Source organism: Nicotiana sylvestris, chromosome 2 (genome assembly GCF_000393655.2).
Source record: "Nicotiana sylvestris chromosome 2, ASM39365v2, whole genome shotgun sequence".
NCBI lineage: Eukaryota > Viridiplantae > Streptophyta > Magnoliopsida > Solanales > Solanaceae > Nicotiana > Nicotiana sylvestris.
The window spans coordinates 58,768,182-58,792,081 of record NC_091058.1 but is presented as its reverse complement, the minus strand read 5'-3'; positions in this window follow the sequence as shown (position 1 = coordinate 58,792,081).

The following is a 23,900-nucleotide window of genomic DNA, read 5'->3' as shown; positions in this document are numbered from 1 at the left end:
GAGCAAAATTTGTGCGAAAAGGGACAATGCTGAGTCCCATGCGACTGGAGAGGCAAGGATTATCCTCGTGCAAGTAGGGAGGCAGGGATTAACCTCATGCAAGTATGGAGGTAGGGATTAGCCTTTTGGAGTCAAGGATTACACTCATGCAAATAAGGAGGCATAGATTAGCCTTATGTAAGTATGGAGGTAGGGATTAGCCTTATACAGTCAAGGATTAAACTCATACGAGTAGGGAGGCAGGTATTAGCCTCATGCAAGTATGGAGGCAGGGATTAGCCTCATGGAGTCAAGGATTAGACTCATGCAAATAGGGAGGCAGGGATTAGCCTCATGGAGTCAAGGATTAGACTCATGTAGGTATAGAGGCAAGGATTAGACTAATGCAAATGTGGAGGCAAGGATTAGCCTCATGCAAATGTGGAGTCATAGATTAGACTCATGCAAATATGGAGATAGGGATTAGCCTCATGCATGGTGTGGAGGCAAGGATTAGCCTCATGCAAGTAGGGAGTCAAGGATTAGCCTCATGCAAATGGGGAGTCAAAGATCAGACTCATGCAAGTAGGGAGTCAGGGATTAGACTCATGCAAATAGGGAGGCAAGGATTAGCCTCACGCAAACATAGAGTCAGGGAATAGACTCATGCAAGTATGGAGACAGGGGTTAGTCCCATGCAAAAAGCGAATAGTAGGTAATAGTAGTGTATTTCTTAGCTAGAGATGTATTCAATGTCTGATGGCCTGATCGATAGTTAATTATCTTTGTGTATACATGTTTTGCGAATGCTACCGTTATGTCAAATGTGCCTGCATTCAAAGAAAAATCGTATGTTTTTTGAGGGGAAGGTTTATTCGTGCTCCTGTCGACTGGCTTTGCTTTGCTCCGTTCTGAAAGCCTTTCGAGTTCCCCTGGGTGACACCTGGCTGTTATGGAAATAGAGTTTTTTTTCAAAAATATGCAATTATTTATAAAATAGAGTTGTTTTGGAAACATATTAATATATCAAGTAATTTTTTGATGACCTAGTGACTATGACACATTTCAAAGGCATTGCAGCTATCTTTTATTGGAATTTTGAGGGTCCTCCTCAAAATTTTGCCCCAGTTTGGTAGATGATCTTTGACCGTTTGTGGATAATGGATCTTGCCGAACCTTCTCCGGAATTTTGATAATCCTTATCAAAATTCTACCCCAATTTATTAACTAGGTACTGATCGTCTGACATGTGTTGGCATTGGCTGGACTTGCTCCAGAATTGTGAGGACCCTCCTCAAAATTCTGCCCCAGTTTCTGATCTTGGGGGAAATTATAATTTTATTATGATATGACCGAACCCATAAATCTACCTACGTATCCCCTCTTAAATGAGAGTTAGGTCAAGCGTCGTTCAATTAAATCAAATGAGGAAGCGTAAAATATCTAAGCATAGGATCTTTGACTACGTCTGAATTGATCGACTTTGGCCAGACTTCTCCATCCATTTCTACAAGTATGAATGCTCCTAATGTTAGTACTCTGTGAACCATATACGTACATTGCCAGTTGGGAGAGAATTTCCCTTTGGCTTCATCTCGATGTGGGAAAATTTTCTTCAGTACCAGCTGCCCTAGTGTGAACTGTCTTGGTTTGACTATTTTGTTGAAAGCTCTAGACATTCTGTTCTAATAAAGTTGGCTGTGGCACACTGCGTTCATCCTCTTTCCATCGATGAGGGCCAATTGTTCATAGTAACTCCTTATCCATTCTGCGTCGCCTAGTTCAGCTTCCTGTATGACTCTTAAAGAAGGGATCTCTACTTCGGCTGGGATGACAGCTTCGGTACCGTAAACCAGCATGTAGGGAGTTCTCCCGATTGATGTGCAAACCATAGTGCGGTATCCCAATAAATCAATTAGTAGGCAGCTTGTGATCCACTATGGGCGTGCTCAAATTGTTCATGTCGTCATACGACCATGAGAAGATGTCCTCATATTCTTTTAAAAAACGGATGTATTCTTCCTTCTCTGTTGGTGACAAATGAATGGTGACGCGAGTCTTCTTGATGTTCTCGACATCTTCCAAATTTATTGCTTCGGTTTCGTCCAGATTGCACTTAGGCTTGTTCTCAAAATTCTCAACCTCCCTGACAATTTCCTCAGGCATTTCATTTTCCTCCTCTGAATCACTATTCTCATGTTGTGTTGCCTCATTACACGTCACAGTCACTGGTTCATCAGGAAAAGTAATAATAACACTGTAGAAAGGAAAAGTATAAAAGTAGTAATGAATAATAATAATAAAGGACAAATGCATTTGATTAAAACTGAGAAAATTGTTCAAACAAAGCTTGGCTCGGTGGATCGAGCATTTATTTTGAAACAAAGAAATCTTAAAACAAAATTGCCAGAAATTTTAAATGCCTAGAACGGCTAAAAAAGTAAATTCTACCAAGCTACCCAAGGACTCGGCGGGCTCGGGATGGTGTGGTGGTCCAGTTTCTAAGAACAACTCCCTTTTCCATAGTCTGAATAGTGAGGCCTTCTTCCTCCTCCTCCTCCTCCTCAATTATTGCACAGCAATCCATGTCCTCGTCTTCCAAGAATAGATCCTTCAACTCAGCTAGTGCGTATTCTTCTGCGGTTCCCCATATTGTGTCAGCCTGATAGAAAGCTTGTTCCAAATGTGGTACCAGTTGCTCAAGAGGGTAATACGGTTCGTACCATGGAGGCGACCACTCCATCTACTCTTGCCATGTGTACTGGTATCCGAGCCCAAAAGTGGTTCCATGATTTTTCAGTTGTATTGGCTTGGTGATACCCTGAAGGTTCTTTCCTAACCCTTTGTCGGGTTCATATCTAGACCATACTAGTATGCTTTCTATCTTGTTACTCCACCACTTATCCTTCTTGACAACATTGACCCGTTCAATGTGATGATAGGTTTCCCCTCCTAGCCTTCTTCTATGTACAATGACCGGGATGGTTTGGCTAGTGTAGATGGGGTTACTTCCATCTCCGTGAATGATTACCTCCTGAAAGTTCCATTCAAACTTCACGGCTTGATGTACTGTGGAAGGCACGACTCTAGCAGCATGGATCTATGGTCGGCCCAACAGAAGATTGTATGAGGCCGGTATGTCAAGCACTTGGAATTCAACGTCGAACCAAGTTGGACCCATCTGTAAGCAAAGGTTGATTTCCCCGATCGTGGCCCTCTAGGACCCATCGAAAGCCTCCACATTCATGCTTCCTACTCGTATCTCGTGGAAACCTTTGTCCAAACTCTTCAGAGTATCCAGTGGACAAATATTTAGGCTCGAACCTCTATCAACCAAGACCTCGTCAATGAACTTGTCTTCAAGTTGCACTATGATACGCAATGCTCGATTGTGATTCAAACCCTCGGGCGGTAGTTCATCTTCGTGGAAGATTATCTTATGACTCTCCATCACCTGACGGACCATGTTGGCCATTTCTCCACAAGTGATATTATTGGGTACATAAGCCTCACTCAGTACTTTCATCAAAGCGTTCTTGTGTGCCTCTGAATTCTACAACAGTGATAGGATAGATATCTGAGTAGGGACTTTGTTTAGATGGTCAACGATAGAGTACTCTTTTGACTGTACTTTCCTCCACAGGTCATCTGGCCCGGTCTCAATGATAGGATGCCTAGTAGTGGCATTTTTACTTGGACCTCCCAAATGTTTAGGTGTATAGACTCTTCCAGTTCTAGTCATTCCTTGTGCAGCGTCAGATTCCTCTACCTTAGCCTTCCCTTTTCGCCAAGTCTCGGTAACATAATCCTAGGGTATTACTTTTGAGTTGAATGGGGGTGTGGTTGATACTGTTACAGTAAAAGGTGTGACCACTTCTACTTCAAATGGAGCGGAGGTGGCTGCGGTTGGAGCTACTTCTACCTCGAATGGAACTGATGTAGTTACCTCGACATCAATAGGTGCCTGAGTTTGAACCACAATAGGAGTAAGTGAGACTGCAACCTTAAAGTCATCGCCTTCTATGATTAGGGAGGGGATTGTTGCGGACATTAGGTATGGCTTCTTTCGCTGGCATGACCTTATTGTCAATTAGAATCTGGATCTTATCCTTCAATGTTCGGCACTCAGTAGTGGTGTGCCCTTTCATACCGGAATGGTATGCACAAGTTTTGTTCGGGTTAACCTATTGGTATGGATTTCTAGTGTCACAACAACAACATGAGTGACGTAGCCTGTGACTTTCAACCTTTCATATAGTTGGTTGACGGACTTAGCAATGGTGGTGTATTGTTTGGGTGGCTTGCGATCAAAATTAGGTCTTGGTCATGGATAATTTTGGCGAGCTGATGGTTATTGGAAGTGGGATGGTTGGGAATTATAGGTGTGATGTCAGTGACTGGTTAGGAATATCTCGGAGATGAGGGCTGATATGTAGGCGGTGATGCTTGGTATGTGGGTGGAGGGGTTTGATATGTAGGTGGTAGTGTTTGGTATGTGGGTGGAGGTGTTTGGTATGTGCATGGAGGTGTTTGGTATTCAAATGGAGATTTTGGGCCTTGAGCCACCATTACTGTTCCAACCCCTTTCTTCTTTGATATGTCGCCTGATTGTAATGCTTTATTTGTGGCCTATAATGCCTCAAAATTTGTTACCATCCCGCTCTTGATTCCTTCCTCGATCCTTTCTCAGAGCTTGATGATATCAAAGAATTTGTGATTTTTGATGACCATCAACCTGTCGTAATATTGTGGATCCTGTACCTTGATGAAAAATTTATTCATTTGTTCTTCATCCAAAGCAGGTCTGGCCTTGGCTACTTCTGACCTCTAACGAGTAGCGTACTTGTGGAAAGTCTTACTAGGTTTCTTCTTGAGATTTTGAATGTAAAAACATCGGGTGCATTTTCTGTGTTGAACCTGAACCGGTCCATGAAATCTGATGCCATGCTTACCCAATTAGCCCATTTCTTGGGATTCTAGCTGATATACCAAGACAAAGCATCCCCGGTAAGGCTCCTCATAATGTGCTTCATCCGGATCTTTTCATCTTTCCCGACCCCGACAAACTTGTCACAATAGGTCCTTAAATGAACCCTGGGATCACCTGTGCCATCAAACATCTCGAACTTAGGAGGTTTGTACCCCTCTGGCAATTCCACATCTGGCTGTATGCACAGATCTTCATAGTTTAATCCTTTTATTCCCCTATCGCCCTCAACACCTTGAACTCGACTTCTTAGCTTCTTGAGTTTTTCGGCATTGTTTTTAATAAGCAGGTCTTTCTCAAAGGATTCCGGTGCACAATGGATTGGTTGGGTGGAATGTGGTATATTTTCCACATATATGGGGTTGCTCTGATGGGTGCTAGGGACTTGGGTATAGTGGTGGTCATTGGTGGAGTTTTGTGGATCGAGAATGAGTGGTGGTATATTTTGGGGAGTGTGGTAAGTGGTGGTTGGTAGGTACCGAATTGGTTGGTGATGATGTTGTGGTGGAGTTGGTATTGGCAGTGGATTGATATTCTGGGGTAGAGTTGCGTATTGATTCGGTGCGGGAGGATTTTGTGGTTGTTGATTTTCTGTGTTCTGAGAAGTAGTTGGGTTTTTTGCATTTTGTTGGTGGATATCAGGGATATGAGGGTAAGTGACAGGTTTTCCAAGTTGTGGTCTTGCTCAAGTTCTCCTTGTAGTTCTAGTATTTTTTTTCCAATCTCAAAACCAGATCATTTGGGGCCGGAGTACTATGACCATCTGAAGTCTCTATGTTCTCAACACTTTCCTTTCGGATCCCACTTTAGTCGTCCATCTATGCTTTCCCTCTACTTTTTGTGTTGATTGGAGGAAGAGGAGGTGGAGGGCCTCTAGATCTGGTGTGATACGCCGATGAGGCCAGTATGAGTGAACCAACCTAAGGAGATGGGAATAATGATAAGCAAAAAACAAAAAGGTAACAAGTTAGTGAGGATTCTGAAATGTTTACAGTATTTAAACACATATTGCAAAATATAAACTCGTATCCTAATTTGGGAGCCTCATTGTGCCCGAGGTAGGCCTAGCGACAAATAAATTTGGAGAAATTCAAATGCCAATATGTGCTTCATTTTATAATATAAAAATATCAAATCCCAAAATGACACTAATATAATGATAAAATAAGTCACTATTGGCACTTGGCCGTATTATATTTTAGAAAAAGCAAGTAAATCTAATCTATTTGGTCCTAGAAGGACCTTCCCCAAATTCTATTTTCTGGACCCCATCATACAGATCTCCCAGCTCGCGCAGTCCCAGCAGCAAGTAGGCTCAGTCTAGATGTCCTCCCTCATCATGCTCAGTCTAGATGTCCTCCCTCAGCATTCTGGCAGTTTTCAATCCTCTTTTTGACTTTGCCCTCCAGCTCCACTATTCCTCGCTCCAGATATTCCAGTTTCCCGTTGGAAGTGATTGCCATCTGTTTCCACTCCTTGATAAACATCACGTTCCTCTCATGTATTTCCCGATGCTCATTCTTAGAGTCGTGGACCCTCTTGCGCAACCTATTGTATTTGACTTGAGCTTCATCTTCCTCGTCTATGATTCTGTTCCCTTGACTAGCCCCCAGTGTCACAATTCCTTTCAAATTGTTCTCCAACCATGCCGGGTAGAGAGGCTCGCATGCTACATGATATTTGTCTAGCTCAATAGTGCTTTTCTATACAATGATTTTGCAGTGCCACATGTGCTGAGCTTGGCACTTGTAAGGGACGTCGTCATCTTGGAAGTCTGCCCTGAATTACTTATTTTGACAACCCTTGGTACAACCTATTGTGTGTCTGCTTGCCTCATAACTCGCATAGGGACATATGGATATATCCCTCTCAACCCGATCAACACCAAGTGCAGAGCATCCCTGGACCTTATAATAAACTCGTCTGTTGGGAACCATTCAACCATCCACTACACCCGTTCCTCAGTTAGATTGTCAAAGAACTCTACCCATTCTCTGGCGCTTTTTGGCTAAGAAAATCTGTCTAGAATATAGGTCATCTACTTAGGGTGATGGAAGAAAATGTGGTCGTTCCAAGCCCTTCGCAGAAATTCTTGATGATAGCGACCCTTTTGGAGATGCTACAGCAACCACAACTACATCAACAAGTTACAACCCTCGAAATACTTGGCCCCTCTCTAACACCGCTCCAGAGCCCTATAGATGTCGGCTATAACCATGGGGACTATGGTATATGTATGCCCATTAACTTCCATCAGAGTCTTGGCGACCATGGCCAACCTAGTGTGGATTCTTCACTTTTTCATTGGGAACACTATCAGGCCTAGAAAGCATACAATGAACACAGACACTCTATGGTGGATGTGACCTAGAGAAGTGAGGGATATCTTGTCATGGTAAGTGTGAAAAAACTTGCTATGGTCATACCTATCGTACAGATATTCGAAAGGTATGTAGGAATCCTTCAACCACACTAGGTCGACGTTCTTTTTCAGCCCCATCATCTTCAAAAATCCCCTGCATGTACAGTTTTCTGGTACCAAAATCCTAGGACTATCCCAAGTCAACCCCGCAAGTCCTCCTATTTCCTCTAGAAGCGGTGTCATCTCTATGTCACCGAAACGGAACACAACTCTTTCACTATCCCAGAATAAGGTGGCAGCCTCGATCAATTTGTTTCTTGGTTTGATATCTAGCAAGGAAGGCAAGTTACCCAGGTAATTTTTCACATACTTTTGTCACTTGAGGAAAGGTCCTCCTACCAATCTAGCAGCAACGATGGGATGTTTCTAACCATACCAAATCTGGGGACCTCGTGCCTTATTTTCTGCAAAACAAAAGGTTTAGACCTTTCCCCCACCGGACTTCACTATTTATATATTTATGATCAACATATTGACATTTAGTTCTCCAAATAAATGCACAGACCGTGGTTGTGTCCGTTGGAATTATGGAAAACCCGATGGACTTTGGATAAGGCTTATCTTAAAGGATCATTATGTAGACAACATAACTGACCTGACTAGGGTTGACCATGATGCATGTACAATTTTAACCAGAGTAAGGTTTCTATGGGGTTTTAGACTGGTACCCTCAAGCGGACAACTCGAGGAGGAAGGCACGGAACCGTCGACTGCACCGCTGATCGATTGGTTTTACCTTAAATAAGCTTTTCCGAATTTAAGGGTAGTAAATAGGAAGAGCGCAAACACTCATTAAAGCGTTGCTATAGGATTTGAGATGCATGAGTGGAATATGATGCAGAGCATGATTTATGCAGCAATTAATAACATGTAGTCAAGTATTTTTACGTAGGAAAAATAAATAAAGCATTTAAATAATTCAATGACAATTATAGGAAAAATAAAACAAAGAGACAAGTCAGTTTCAGGGCAATAAAGAAATCATAAATGCTTGAAAAACAAACAGTTAAATTCAAATAAGGGAAATTGGTAAGAGGTAAACATGCTTGGACTAATTTGTAAGAGACAAGTTTGTTATAGTAACAACCTAAAAGATATCCCCAGCAGAGTCGCCATGCTGTCGTGCCCCCTTTTTTCCTTTTTTGATGAGGAAGTCCGATTTTCGACATTCATGGGGGTAATAACTCATTTCCTTTTGGGAATTGGGTGTTTGGAGAGTCTCCACCTAACGGACTATGGTGTGTTAGGGCACCTAGAGTGAATAACTCTTGGGCTGGTCTACATTATCAGAGATTAAGGTAAGATCTCGAAGTAACCTCGAGGGGAAGGTGTTAGGCACCCCTATTGGTCCACAACTGTGGGTCCCTGCCGAACTAATATTCACAATTTAGTCCATATAAACAGTTGAACCAAATAAGTTGCAAACATAGCACGTTGGATAACTCAAGTAGTAAGATAAAGGTTTGGACAAGTTGTAAAACAAAAGATTTAAATAAAAGGGAAATTTTGGTAAATGAGGGGTCCTAGGTTAGTTATCCTATAGGATCACCCCACACAATATCCGGTAAACACTCCTCAATGAGGGTCTACACGTGACATTAGCACGTAGTCATCATATCCCATATCTACCCTTCTCATCCCCTTATTGGTCATGCAAAGTGAGTGTTTGGTCAACGATTTCTATTGCGTGCTGCTACCCATCCCTTCTTAATGGTCTTGGAGGGAGCTAGGACCTCTACATATAGGTGGTTCTCGACGGACCCCTAAGGTTTTAAAGGTGAAAAATTCTAAGGCAACAATAAAAAACACTTAGGATTTTCACCACATAAGTGGAGCAATTAGAGGCTCAGAGTTTCCTCCTCAAACAAGCACATAAACAACACGACAAAAGAACAATTAAGGGATTTTATTAGATAGTGTCCTAAGATAGGATATCTAGGTGAATATGCAGAAACAAACAACTTATCATTTAGAAACTCTGGAGTAGTGACCGTAGCAGTTGCCTATGGATTTATGAAAGCCTGTTAGGATAAAAAAACATTAGACAATAGAAACAGTTTTTAGAAATGCAGTTTTGAAAATGCCCTAAAGGCTTGCCTATACGTAGAGTACTGATTACTATTAATACAGAAACAAAGCAGGTTTTGAAACGGACTTTTGTAATACTTATAGGCATGATATCTATTGAAATTGAGGTAGTTTTAAAGAACTTGTTTCAAGAAATATAAACCACTTAGTTAAACCAGTTTAGGATTGAACTAGGCGTGGACTAAGTTGATTTATTTAGACTAGTTTAGAGTGACAGGAAGAATTGCGAGTATTGTTCCCTATAAGCATGCTATGTACGTTTGATACTAATTTTAAAGACTTGCAGGCATGGAAACATACTTGTTATAACAAAATCTGGATTAATTCTATAGGCATGACATTTATTAGTTAATCTGATTTTAAGACGTGATTATTTGGAACCTATCGGCATGGTTTCTAAACATGGCAAAGTGTAAAACCTTATAAACATGATTTCTACTTGGTAAGGCAATCGAATTTAAGCATAAAATCCTAGGAGAATGATTTATATTGGAAAACAATCAGATTTAAACATAAAGTCCTATGAGCATGATTTCTACTTAGTAGAGCAAACAGATTAAAATGTAAAGTCCTATGAGCATGATTTCTACCCAAATTACCTCGTAAAACATGTATCTACCCACACTTTTCACTAAATACCACAATATCTGTTTACAAGTTATTACAGGCTAATGAATGAATTACATAAGTAAATAAAAAATCAAGAAGCTATTCTATAGGGAGCGTTTGATTAGGCCTAGATTTCCCAAAGCCTCCAATGGCCTTATATGCCTCAATTCCATAGACGAAGTCAAAGTCTAGGTGCATCAAGGTTCCCTAAGGATATCAAGGATCCCGGGCAGTGCTTACATCTAGACTTAGAAACCAAAGATTGAACAAGTGCAGTGTGGAAGGGCCAACCTCAATATGCCAGAGCTCAGAGGGTTCTTAAAAGGATCCCAAGGAAGTACACATACTAGAGGGGACAAAACTTATTGACTAAGAGTAGAGTGAGAAGTGATGGATACAAGTTCAAAGGTTTTAGTAGAAAACTATATTAAACAAAAGTCTGTTTGGAAGTAATTTAGTAAAGCAATGGATAGTGTTTTTTAAAAAAGAAAAAGGATTAAAGAGATGAATAGAAGTCCAAATACCTTAGAACAGGTTTATACATAGACAATTTACAGAACAAAGTAAACTCAGTAGTCACACATAAGGGTCAAGGGGTTTGGGATACATAGAAGACTTGACTGCAAACACATAACCCAACAACGGTCTAGGACTGGTTTAGACATACTCAGAAACAGCTGACGCTGGCATAGTCACAAAACCAGACATGAAGAACACAACCACATAGAGAGGTGATAGGGATTTAGAGATTCATGGTGGTAAACATATAACAAGGAAGGGATGATTGGTGTAGACATGCTCAGAAACAAACAGAGGGGTAACATACTGATCTAAAGGAATGGGAGTACATAATAAGGTAAACATCAATTACAGGCTTCACAACTAAACCACAAATAAAAGCAAACTAGAAACAGGATGAACTGAAGCAATAAGAAAATCATATTGTTGTTGGAACTTTGAATCGAAACTAGAACATACCAGTAAAAGAGGATAGTAAGCAGGGTGAAAGAACAAGAGAACACAATGGATAGCCTTGGCTTGCAGCCGACTAACTTAAAGTAGTACCATGTAGTACCAAAGAGAGAGTAAAAGTTTGAGTGTGAGAGATAGTTTTGAACCAAGAGTTCGTGTGTTGTGCTAATGAAAGACTAGGGTCTTTATAGTTTGAAAGTATGTAGTAAATAAGGTAAAAAATCAAAGTCTATTAGCAATTAAGGAACTCAGAATCAATTAATCAGGAAATCAAAGTAAGTACTCTTTTTAATTGAGGAGTTAACCTCAAATGGTAATAGACAACAAATAAGGAAAGAAATCGTATAAGGCTGAACATGCTAATTAAGGAAATATTTTTTGCATAGTACAATTACACAATATGCAATAGAAGCTAGGTTCAGCACTCATAAATCTAAGAAAGACTTGAGCAATCAATTAACAGCATAATTGACCATAGAATAAGGTCAGAAAAATGTTCTACAAGGTAAAAATAAGTAGAATAATCATGCGGAATCAGTGAAAGATAAATCACAAAGATTCAGGGATGCAAGAATAGGAGGTAACACTGATTTAGCACCACTCTATAAGAACACATGGTAAGCAAAATTAGAACCCTAAGAGGTCGAGTAGGACAAGAATCACACATAAAATTAAGGATTCATGTAGAATATAGTCTGAATTAGTAACCTGAGAATGATACAGGTTGGAGAAGTGAAGAATCAGAAACATTGGTGAACTAGATAATGCAAATCACACAATAGGCAGGGATAACCACAAATAGGAACCATAACAAACAAATGAAGGGCAAAAAAATCACAGAATCATAGAAAACAAATAGGTTTACTGAACATGTTATCAAAACAAAACTCAGAAACCCAAGGTTGGGGATAAGAAGTTAGGGTTTTCAACATAGACGAGTTGAAAAAGGAGTAAAAACATAGAATCGCTCGAGATATGCAAAGAATAGAAGTTAAAATATGAAGAACCGATTTAAACAAAGTGTAGAAGAAGTTCCGAAAAAACCCTAACTTTAAAATAAAGTAAAACAACTTGAAATCTATAATTTTTGCAAAAGAGGTTCGAGAACAGTGTAAAACATAGAAGGAGCTGACTTGAATCATTTAAAAATAGCCCAGATCTAAGAGATACAAATGAAAATCAGGGTTTCAAAAGAAACCCAAATAGAGATGGAAGAACCTGCTTAGAACATCAAAGATCGTAGCTAATATAGTGTGATTTTGCTCAAAATCACATAGAAGAAGCCATGCACAGCCAAAACAACAAACCTAAACATAAGTCAGCGTGGCCCAGGGCCCTTGAAGGCCTCAGAGAAGATGAACAAGGCAATGCATGAGCCATTGGAGGCTTGGGGTTAAAGGGTGGTCGCCGGAGAAGACTGGAGAAAGGAGGCAGTTGAAAAGGATTTAGGGTTAGGCTTATAGAAGAGAGGAGATGAGAGCATCTTAAGGCGGCAGGCTGTAGAGAATGACTAGGTTTAGGGGGTGTTAGGAGTTAAAAAGGAAGGAAATGATACGGACCGTTGACCTTTCAAATCAAAGGCCATGATCTAACGGATTCTGGGTCAGGTACGTGTGTATAGGGTCTGGGTAGGGTAATTGGGTATGAAATTGGGCTGGGGTTGGGTTCAATTTAGGCTATAATTGAAAGCCAAATCTGGCTATAATTTAAATACCCATTTTCACTATTTAATTTATAATAAGTAATAAACAATTTCTGGAAAATAAGTTTCTATACAAAAATGATTTAAAATATGTAATTATCATTTTAAAAATATAAGGGCCAATTTTACACATGTAAAAATAATTATACATTAGATGGGCTAATATTACAATTATATGCAATTTTAGCTTAAAATACCAAATGCAATTATAAAAAATGCATAAAATATATTAATCATATTTTGGCATAAGTATAGAAATTAAATGAATAAATCATCACAACAATAAGTTGGGAAATAATTATTGGGGATTTTATGAATAAAAGGGAAGGAAATAAATCAATTTAAATCCTTAAAATTTTGGAAAAAAATTACAAAAACCTTGTGCATGCTTATATAGGCATATATATGTTATTGAAAAGGTATTTATGCATATAAAAATATATAGGAAAAATTGGGTATCAGCACCTGCTGCCCTGATGTCTGACCTTGATGGCATGTAGACCCACTAGAAGAAGCCTGAATAGCTGGTGGACAGTATGAACTCTCTAGTATAGCACTGAAATAGGATCCAGAAGAACCCTGGGGACTTGAATACCCACTGGAAGAACCCTGAATAGCTTGCGGGCGATAAGAACTCTCTTGTATGGCGCTGAAATATGAGGGTCTGCTGGGCTGACCCCTCCCAAACTGACCTCTGTCCCTAGCCGGGGCACCTCTGAACTCTCCATAGAATTGAAACCACTTTTCATGCTGCATCTGCTCTCTACCTATCAGACGGTAGCCATCAATCCTCTGAGCAATCTCCACAACCAGCTGATAAGGGGTACCCATTTCCACCTCTAGGGCCATGTTGTCCCTAATACCAGAAAGCAACCCTGCAAAAAACCTCCGCACCCTCCATGCGTCAATAAGAAGTATCATCAGTGCATGGTGGGACAACTTAGAAAACCTCGCCTCATAGTCAGTCACTGACATCTGACCCTGCTCAAGCTGCTCAAACTGATACAACAGCTCTTCCCTCTCAGAGGGTGGAATATACCTATCCAGGAAAAGCTGTGTGAACCAACCCCAAGTAATGGGAGGAGAACCCGCTGTCCTGCCAAGAACATAAGACTGCCATCATCTACGGGCCCTACCCTACAGCTAGAATGTAGTGAAGTCAATCACATGAGACTCCAATATCCTCATGTTGTACAGTCTATCCCTGCACCTATCAATGAAATCTTAGGCATCCTCGTGACGCTCACCTACGAAGATAGGAGGGTGTAGCATAGTCCATCTATCCAATAACTTATGCGGATCACCATCCGTAGTAGGTTTGGGCTCGGGTACGACTACAACAATCGGCTGAGCCCTATCCGCAGGTAGTGCACCCCGAGTCTTATACACTGTAGCTGCATGACCAGGAGCCTGAGCAGTAAGGGTCTGTGCTCCCCCTCCCACCTGAGATGTGGCTGGTCTACTAGGAATAAACCAGCCTGAGTCATGGTATCCGTGAAATGAAACATACAGCCCATGACCTCCTGGAAACCCTGTGCTGTCATGAAGTCTGCCAGGGTAGGCTAAGTTGCGGGCATCTCACCCTTCTCCTCAATAATAGGATCCCTCGCAGGATCCGCCGGTGGTGTAATAAGGGCAGTTCTAGGATGCCCTCGTGTGACGACCCGATCAGTCATCTCATGAGTTACTACTCTGTTTTGCCCATTTCTACTTCTTTATACTTTGTTTATCCGTGTTATGTGATATCGGGTTGGTCGGATCAAATTCGGAATTAATTTGGTAAGGTTTGAGACACTTAGTCTCTTTTAAGAAAGCTTAAGTTAGAAAGGTCAACCGGATGTTGACATATGTTAGAGGGCTCAGATGTGAGTTCCGATCGGTTTTTTATCTTCGGGAAGTGATTTGTACTTAGGAGCGTGATCGAAATGAATTTTGGAGGTTCGTAGTAGATTTAGGCTTGAATTGGCAAAGTTGATATTTTGGTGATTTCGGGTTGGTAGGAGAGTTTTTTTAATAGGGGTTGGAATGGAATTCCGAGAGTTGTAGTAGTTCCACTGTGTCACTTGGGATGTGAGTACATAATTTCAGGTCATTCAGACGTGGTTTGGCTGGGTTTTTGATAAAAAGCGGAATTCGAAAGATTTTAGAAAATTTGGCTTGAATCCGATGTGTTTTGGGTGATTTGATGTTGTTTGAGGTGATTTGATGATTGGAACAAGTTTGAATAAGGTATTAGGAGATGTTTGTGCTGTTGGTTGAGGTTCCAGGGGCCTCGGGGTGATTTCGGATGGTTAACGGAAAGTTTGAAACCTTATTGCAGCTGCTGAACTCTGCTGTTTCTGGTATTTCCGCACTTGCGGATTGGGGACTGTAGGTGCGACGCCGCATATGCGGGAGATGAGTTGCAGAAGTGGATTTTGATGAGTTGTCAGGAACCGCAGATGCGACTTAGGGACATCACCTGCGGAGTCGCAAATGCGGGAAAAGTATCACAGAAGCGGATAGTACAGAGGGAGTCAGGAACCGCAAAAATGGAGAAATAACCGCAAATGCGGTACCGCAGAAGCGGGCATTGTACCGCAGAAGCGGGTATTATGTCGCAGATACGAAAATGACTGGGCAGAAGGTATAAATTGTAGATTTCGCGAATTTTGAGCTATTTCGCCATTTTTATCTCGGCTTGGGAGATTTTTGGGCAATTTGAAATTGGGATTTCAAGGGAACATCATTGAGGTAAGGAATTTGGACCTAAAACTCATTCCTATGCTATTATTCCATGGATTAGAGCTAGAAATCATGGAAATTAAGGGTGAAAATTGGGGAAACTAGGGCTGAGAAACATATGCCTTTAATTGTGGATCTGAAAGACCATTTAGTGTCGAATTTGAGAAATTTTGATATGTATGAACTCGTGGGGAGATAAAGAATCTATTGATGTAAAAAAATATTGAATTCTGAGATGTGGGCCTGGGGGTCGGGTTTTGGTAATTTCTTGATTTGTGCCCTTTATTTATTGTTTTTGCTTGGGCATCGTTCCCTTAGCATATTTTGATGTCCTCGTTCTAATTTTGGATCAATTCGATGCGAGTGGAGGCCGATTCGAGGGGCAAAGGCATCTCGAGCTAGAAATTTAGCCGGTTCGAGGTGAGTAATGATTGTAAGTGATGTTCTAAGGGTTTGAAACCCCGGATTGGAAATCTTAGTGCTATATTGAGGTGAGACACACACTTGATGACGAGCGTTGGGTCGTTCACTATTGGGGATTGTGACTTGGTCCGTCCTGATTGATGATTTTACCACGTATTTGACTGAAAACTATTTGCTATTATCATTATTTGGGCTAAATGCCATATTTGGGCCTAGTGCCAACTATTTGAACCCTTAGGGGATTTTTATTGATATTTCCTCACAGTTTTGGCTTTAACTTGAACTCAGTCATGTTATTTTCCCAATGTTTTACTACTCAGCCATGTTTACTCAGTTTTAAGACTTAAATGAAATCCTAAATGATGTTTGGGCTAAGAAACACTATTTTACTATTGCCCGAGGGGCTTGTGAGGATTTTTGACTAAGCAAGGCCGGGAGCCTATGTTGTGAGGAAACACTGATATTGATATGAGGCCAAGGGCCTGAGATATATACGCCACAAGGTGGCTTGATTGATATGAGGCCGAGGGCCTAGTTTTGATGCCACGAGATGTCTTGTTATTGCGCTTGGGCCGTAAGGGGCCCCTCTAGGAGTCTGCACACCTCTAGTGAGCGCGGGTACCCATTGTGATGTGAGATTGAGCCCGAGGGGCTGGTAATGTTCTATGTGATTGCTTGAGGGGCTGGTACTATTCTGAGATGTTGCCCGAGAGGCTGGTACTATTTTGAGATATTGCTCGAGGTGCAGATTTGTTGATACTGTTCCCGAGGGGCGAGCCTTTATGTGTATACTTTTCATATTTGACTGTCAATTACCTGATAAAACATTTAAAAAGGATTTTCATGAAACTACATTTGAGTTAAAGAATTCTACCTATCTTTCACTGGTTTATTGTTTTAAGTGGTTTTACTACTTCATTATGGAATGCTTTGTACCTTACGTGATTTCTTGCTTTCAGTCTTTATTTACATTTGTTACTCACTGAGTTGGAGTACTCACTTTACTCCCTACACCTTGTGTGCAGATTCAGGCATAGCTGGTTCCGCTCCCGAGTGCTGATCCCTCCAGCTTCAGGGGGACATTCGGAGTTCACGAGGTAGCTGTTGGTGTCCACAACCACATGTCTCTACTCCTTTATCACTTATATCTATTTTCAGACAGTTGTACTAGTTTATTGACTTAACGGATTTGTATTTTGCCTTATAGATGCTCATGACTAGTGACACCCCGGTTAGGCTTGTGTCTGGGTGTTCTTCTGCATATTTATGTTATCATTGTTATTTCGGATTTATTTTATCATGATTAGACCATTTCTTGAATGCTTAATTATTAATAATTAGAAAATGGGAAGCGTCGGCTGGCTTTGTCTTCATGAGAGGCGCCATCACGACCGGGTCCAGGTTTGGGTCGTGACATGATGATATTAGAGCCTAGGTTACATAGGTCTTATGAGTCATGAGCAGGTTTAGTAGAGTCTCGCAAATCGGTACGGAGACGTCTGTATATATCCTCGACAGGCTGCAGAACCTTTAGGAAAATCTTCATATCCTTGAAATTCTTGTCGTGCGAACTTGTTGATCTAAGGACTAAACTTCTGTTATTCTATTCTATCACATATGGTGAGGACACGCAGTACCGGACAGGGTGGACGACCACCAGTGCCACTAGCTGTGGCCACCAGAGGCCAAGGACATGGTCGTGGTCGTGGTAGAGGAAGGGCATCTAGGGCAGCACCTGCAAATCCACTAGCTACCCCAGCTTAGGACAATGTTCTAGCTATGGACGCTCCAGCAGCACCAGTTTAGGCACCAGCTGTGCCTATTGTGATTCAGGGTCTTCAGGAGGCCTTAGCTCAGATCTTATCAGTTTGCACTGGCCTGACTCAGGCGGTTTCATCCACTACAGCCGCAGCTACCTCTCAGGGTGGGGGAGGCAATCAGACTCCCACCGCTCACACAACTAAGCAGGCCGTGCAAGGACTTCAGACGTCGGGGGAGCATCCAGCCAACCGGTTGCAGCTGCTCAGGACTATGTGGTTCCTGTCATGCTGGAGGATGAGCAACGTAGGTTGGAGAGATTCGGTAGATTGTAGCCTCCGACCTTCAGTGGCATAGAGGGCAAGGATGCCTAGGGCTTTTTGGATAAGTGCCAGAGGAGGCTTCATATTGCAGGTATTCTGGAGACCAGCGCGGTCGCTTTCACCACCTATAAGTTTTTAGGGGATGCTTTCAATTGGTGGGAGGATTTTGAGAGGGGTAGGCCTGTTGGTGCAATACCCCTTTCGTGGCAGTAGTTCTCTGTTCTCTTTCTGGAGAAGTATGTGCCGCAGTCTCGTAGAGAGGAGCTGTGTAGGTAATTTGAGTAGTTGCGTCAGGGGGAGATGACCATGTCGCAGTATGAGTTGAGGTACTCCGAGTTGGCTTATCATGCCATTTGGTTGGTTCTGATAGATCGAGAGAGGATCGGGAGGTTTGTTGATGGTCTTACTTATCAGCTCCGTATTCTGATGACCAGGGAGAGGGTGACTGGTGCTATCTTCGAGGAGGTTTTGGATATTGCCCGTGAGATAGAGTCTATTCGTCGCCAGGAGCGAGAGGAGAGGGAGGCCAAGAGGACTCGAGGATCTGGCAGTTATAGTGGTGCTCCTTCGAGAGGTTAGTTTCAGCATGACCGAGGCCGTTCATTCAGGCATGCTCAGCCTGCTCGCCCAAGTTATCATGGGGCATCATCAAGTCATGGTTACCACAGTTCCCAACAGGGCTAGTCATCACTTAGTGCCCTTCCAGCTCAGAGTTCGTCCTGTGCTCCATCGGTTCATGGCTCCTCTATGTCCAGTGCATCTGCTAGTCACTCCGGTGCGAGGGGTTCCCTTCAGTCCCCTTCTCCAGCACCTGGGAGTTATTATGAGTGTGGTGATATGGGTCATATGTGGAGGCAGTGCCCTTGTCATTTTGCTAGTTCATCTCAGCAGAGGGGTCAGTCATCGGCTTTAGCGTCAGTTTCTTCACCACCACCCGCCCAGCCAACTAGGGGCGGAGGTTACTCAGCCAGGGGTCGCCCTAGAGGGGGATGTTGATCAGGGGGCGGTCAGGCACATTTCTATGCACTTCCTGCTAGACCCGATGCTATTTCTTGAGATGTTGTTATTACATGTATTGTTTTAGTTTGCCACAGAGATGCCTCTGTATTATTTGATCCCGATTCTACCTTTTCTTATGTGTCATCATACTTTGCTCGTTATTTGGGTATGACGCATGAGTTTCTTGCATCACCTGTTCATGTATCTACCCCAGTGGGCGATACTGTTGTAGACCGTGTGTACTGGTCGTGTGTGGTGACTATTGGGGGTGTGAAGACCCCTGTGGATCTTTTATTATTGTGTATGGTGGATTTTGATGTCATTTTGGCCATGGATTGGCTATCTTCATGTCGTGCTATTCTGGACTGTCATGCTAAGACAGTCACATTGGCTATACTAGGTGTGCCACAGATTGAGTGGCCAGGTGTGACTTATTATGTTCCTAGTAGAGTGATCTCATTCTTGAAAGCCCAACGTATGGTTGGGAAGGGTTGTCTTTCGTATCTAGCTTTTGTGAGGGATGTCGGAGCTGAGACTCCCAATATTGATTTTGTCCCAGTTGTGAGGGATTTTCTTGATGTGTTTCCTACAGACCTGTCGGGCATGCCATCGGATGAGGATTTTGATTTTGGTATTGTCCTGGTGCCGGACACTCAACCCATTTCTATTCCGTTATATCGTATGGCACTAGTGGAGTTGAAGGAATTAAAAGAACAACTTTAGGAACTCCTTGAAAAAGGGTTCATTCATCCTAGTGTGTCACCTTGGGGCGTGCCTGTTCTATTTGTGAAGAAGAAGGATGGCACAATGAGAATATGCATTGATTATAGGCAATTGAACAAGGTAACAAATAAGAACAAGTATCCTTTGCCTCGTATTGATGATTTATTCGACCAGCTTCATAGAGCGAGAGTGTTCTCCAAGATTGAACTTTGTTTGGGTTATCACCATATCATATGGCACCAGTGGAGTTGAAGGAATTAAAAGAACAGCTTCAGGAACTCCTTGATAATGGGTTCATTCGTCCTAGTGTGTCACCTTGCGGCGTACCAGTTCTATTTGTGAAGAAGAAGGATGGCACAATAGGAATATGCATTGATTATAGGCAATTGAACAAGGTAACAATTAAGAACAAGTATCATTTGCCTCGTATTGATGATTTATTCGATCAACTTCAGGGAGCGAGAGTGTTCTCCAAGATTGACCTTCGTTCGGGTTATCACCAATTGAATATCAGGGACTCGGATATTCTTAAGACAACTTTTAGGACTTGATATGGTCATTATGAGTTCTTGGTGATGTCTTTTGGGCTGACCAATGCCCCAACAACATTTATGCGTTTGATGAAACACGTGTTCCGGCCTTATCTCGAATCGTTTGTCATAGTCTTCATTGATGATATTCTGGTGTATTCGCGTAGTCAGGAGGAGCACGCGGAGCATTTGAGAGTTCTGTTGCAGAGATTGAGGTAGGAGAAGCTTTATGCAAAATTCTCCCAGTTTGAGTTTTGGCTCAGGTCAGTGGATTTCTTGGGGCAAGTGGTGTCCAGCGAGGGTATTCAGGTTGATCCGAAGAAGATAAGTGTGGTTTATAGTTGGCTCAGACCGTCCTCAGCCACGGAGATTTGCAACTTTCTTGGTTTGGCAGGCTATTATCGCCGTTTTGTTCAAGGATTCTCATCTATCGCCCTTGACCAAGTTGACTCAGAAGGGTTCTTCATTTGTATGGTCACACGAGTGTGAGGAGACCTTTCAAAAGATCAAGATAGCTTTGACCACAACTCTAGTGTTAGTTTTGCCATCAGCTTCAGGTTCATATACCGTATATTGTGATGCATCGAGAGTTGGTATTGGTTTTGTTTTGAAGCAAGAGGGTAGAGGTATTGCTTATGCTTCTTGTCAGTTGAAGCCCCATGAGATGAAATACCCCGTTCATGATTTGGAGTAGGCTGCCATAGTTCACACGTTAAAGATTTGGAGGCATTACTTGTATGGTGTGTCTTGTGAGGTGTTTACTGATCATCATAGCCTCCAGCACTTGTTCAAACAGAAAGATCTTAATTTGAGGTAGCGGAGGTCATTAAAGTTGCTTAAGGATTATGATATCACTATTGGTGGCCAATGCTTTGAGCTGAAAGGCGGTGAGTATGGGGAGTTTGGCATATATTCCAGTTGAGGAGAGACCTCTTGCAGTTGATGTGCAGGCCTTGACTAATCGGTTCGTGAGATTACATGTTTCGGAGCCCCGTCGGGTATTGGCTTGTGTGGTTTCTCGATCTTCCTTATATGATCGCATAAGAGAGCGCCAGTATGATGATCTGCACTTGCTTATCCTTAAGGACAGAGTTCAACATGGTGATGCTAGAGATGTCACCATTAGAGATGATGGGGTGTTGAGGATGCAGGGTCAGATTTGTGTGTCTAATGTGGATGGGCTTTGGGAGTTGATTTTGGAGGAGGCCTATAGCTCGTGGTATTCCATTCATCTAGGTGCCGTGAAGATGTATCATGATTTGAGGCAACACTATTGGTGGAGAATAATGAAGAAAGACATTGTGGTATTTGTAGCTCGGTGTCTCAATTGTCAGCAGGTAAAATATGAGCATCAAAGACCAGGTGGCTTGCTTCAGCAGATATATATTATAGAGTGAAAGTGGGAGAGGATCACTATGGACATTGTTGTTGGACTTCTACAGATTTTGAAGACGTTCGATGCCATTTGGGTGATTGTGGATCGGCTGACCAGGTCCGCACACTTCATTCCTGTGTGTACTACCTATTTTTCATAGTGGTTGGCAGAGATCTATATCCGGAAGATTGTTTGGTTGCATGGTGTCCAAGTTTCCATCATTTCAGATAGGGGCACTCAGTTTACTTTGCAGTTTTGGAGGTCTGTATAGCGAGAGTTGGGTACTCAGGTTGAGTTGAGCACAACGTTTCACCCTCAAATGGACTGGCAGTCCGAGCACACTATTTAGATATTGGAGGACATGTTGCGTGCTTGTGTCATTGATTTCAGAGGGTCATGGGTTTAGTTTCTACCGCTTGCAGAGTTTGCTAATAATAATAGCTACCAGTAGAGTATTGAGATGGCTCCATATGAGGCTTTGTACGGGAGGCGGTATAGATCTCTAGTTGGTTGGTTCGAGCCCGGTGAGGCTAGGTTATTGGGGACAAACTTGGTACATGATGCTTTAGAAAAGGTGAAGGTGATTTAGGAGAAACTTCGTACTGCGCAATCGAGACAAAAGAGTTATGCTGACTGGAAGGTTCGAGATGTGTCCTACATGGTTGGCGAGAAGGCTCTGTTGAAGGTTTCACCCATGAAGGGTGTTATGAGATTTAGGAAGAAAGGGAAGTTGAGTCCTCAGTTCATTAGCCTTTTTGAGGTGCTTCGGAGGATTGGGGAGGTGGCTTATGAGCTTATTTTGCCTCCCAGCTTGTCGAGTGTGCATCCGGTATTTCATGTTTCTATGCTCCGTAAGTATATTGGAGATCCGTCTCATGTTTTGGATTTCAGCACGGTTCAGTTAGATAATGATTTGACTTATGATGTGGAGCTAGTATCTATTTTGGGTCGTCAGATTCGAAAGTTGAGGTTGAAGGATATAACTTCAGTGAAAGTGTAGTGGAGTGGTCGGCCCATGGAGGGGGCTACCTGGGAGACCGAGCGGGAGATGCAGAGAAGATATCCTCACCTGTTTGAGGCTTCAGGTATGTTTCTTGATTCGTTCGCGGACAAAATTTGTTTAAGTTGGAGATGATGTGATGACCCGGCCAGTCGCCTCATGAGTTACCACTCCGTTTTCCCCATTTCTACTTCTTTATGCTTTAGTTATCTATGTTATGTGATATCGGGTTGGTCGAATCTAATCCGGAAGGAATTTGGTAAGGTTTGAGATACTTAGTCTCTTTTGAGAAAGCTTAAGTTGGAAAAGTCAACCGGATGTTGACTTATGTGTTAGAGGGCTCGAATGTGAGTTCTGATAGGTCGGTTAGCTTCGGAAAGTGATTTGTGACTTACGAGCATGATCAGAACGAATTTTGGAGGTTTGTAGTAGATTTAGTCTTGAATTTGCAAAGTTGATATTTTGGCAATTTCGGGTTGGTAGGCGAGATTTTTATATAGGTTTCAAAATGGAATTCCGAGAGTTACAGTAGTTTTGTTGTGTCGCTTGGGATGTGCGTGCATAATTTTAGGTAATTCGGACATGGTTTTGTTGGGTTTCTGATCAAAAGCGGAATTTGAAAGATTTTAGAAATTTTGGCTTGAATCTGATGTGTTTTGGGTAATTTGATGTTGTTTGAGGTGATTTGATGATTGGAACAAGTTTGAATAAGGTTTTAGGAGATGTTTGTGCTATTGGTTGAGGTCTTGAGGGACTCGAGGTGATTTCGGATGGTTAACGGGAGGTTTGAAACCTTGTTGCACCTACTGAACTCTGCTGCTTTTGGTATTTCAGCACTTGTGGATTGGGGACTGTAGGTGCGAAGCCGCATATGCGGGAGACGAGTAGCAGAAGCGGATTTTGACAAGTTGTCAGGAACTGCAGATACGGCCGAGGGACATCACCTATGGAGTCGCGGATGCGGGAAAGGTATCGTAGAAGCGGACAGTGCAGAGGGAGTCAGGATCCGCAGAAGCGGTGAGATGGACTGCATCTGCAATATCGCAGATGCGGATGAGGGATTGCAGAAGCGAAAAATAGTGAGTTAAGTGATTTCTGCATAATCGGAGAAATAACTGCAAATGCGGTACTGTAGAAGCGGGTATTGAGCCGCAGATGCGAAAATGACTGGGCAGAAGGTATAAATTGTAGCCTTCACGAATTTTGAGCTATTTCACCATTTTTATTGGGAGTTTTTAGGGCGATTTGAAAGAGGGATTTCAAGGGAACTTCACTGAGGTAAGGAA